Below are 845 nucleotides of genomic sequence, written 5' to 3'. Positions count from 1 at the left end.
TGCTGGGTGGGGGCTGTGCTGAGTGGTGCTGTGCTGAGTGGGTGCTGTGCTGGGTGGTGCTGTGCTGGGTGGTGCTGTGCTGAGTGGATGCTGTGCTGTGTGGTGCTGTGCAGAGTGGATGCTGTGCTCCGTGGATGCTGTGCTGAGTGGTGCTGTGCTGAGTGGATGCTGTGCTCCGTGGGTGCTGTGCTGTGTGGTGCTGTGCTGAGTGGTGCTGTGCTGAGTGGTGCTGTGCTGGGTGGTGCTGTGCTGAGTGGGTGCTGTGCTGGGTGGTGCTGTGCTGAGTGGGTGCTGTGCTGGGTGGTGCTGTGCTGAGTGGGTGCTGTGCTGGGTGGTGCTGTGCTGAGTGGGTGCTGTGCTGGGTGGTGCTGTGCTGAGTGGGTGCTGTGCTGGGTGGTGCTGTGCTGAGTGGGTGCTGTGCTGGGTGGTGCTGTGCTGAGTGGGTGCTGTGCTGGGTGGTGCTGTGCTGAGTGGGTGCTGTGCTGGGTGGTGCTGTGCTGAGTGGGTGCTGTGCTGGGTGGTGCTGTGCTGAGTGGGTGCTGTGCTGGGTGGTGCTGTGCTGAGTGGGTGCTGTGCTGGGTGGTGCTGTGCTGAGTGGGTGCTGTGCTGGGTGGTGCTGTGCTGAGTGGGTGCTGTGCTGGGTGGTGCTGTGCTGAGTGGGTGCTGTGCTGGGTGGTGCTGTGCTGAGTGGGTGCTGTGCTGGGTGGTGCTGTGCTGAGTGGGTGCTGTGCTGGGTGGTGCTGTGCTGAGTGGGTGCTGTGCTGGGTGGTGCTGTGCTGGGTGGTGCTGTGCTGAGTGGATGCTGTGCTGAGTGGTGCTGTGCTGAGTGGTGCTGTGCTGAGTGG

The 845-nt window shown here is 63.6% G+C and overlaps 1 protein-coding gene across 1 annotated transcript in view; it reads left to right on the top strand.

Annotated features, from left to right (window-relative positions):
- Positions 1 to 845, top strand: part of ITGAV (integrin, alpha V) — a gene marked incomplete at its 5' end in the record, with an annotated part of 49661 nt that overhangs the window by 26634 nt on the left and 22182 nt on the right. The gene's annotated exons all lie outside the window — the stretch shown is intronic.

This window comes from Myotis brandtii, unplaced genomic scaffold, assembly GCF_000412655.1.
Source record: "Myotis brandtii unplaced genomic scaffold, ASM41265v1 scaffold221, whole genome shotgun sequence".
Lineage (NCBI taxonomy): Eukaryota > Metazoa > Chordata > Mammalia > Chiroptera > Vespertilionidae > Myotis > Myotis brandtii.
This window is presented reverse-complemented; position numbering and strand designations above follow the sequence as displayed.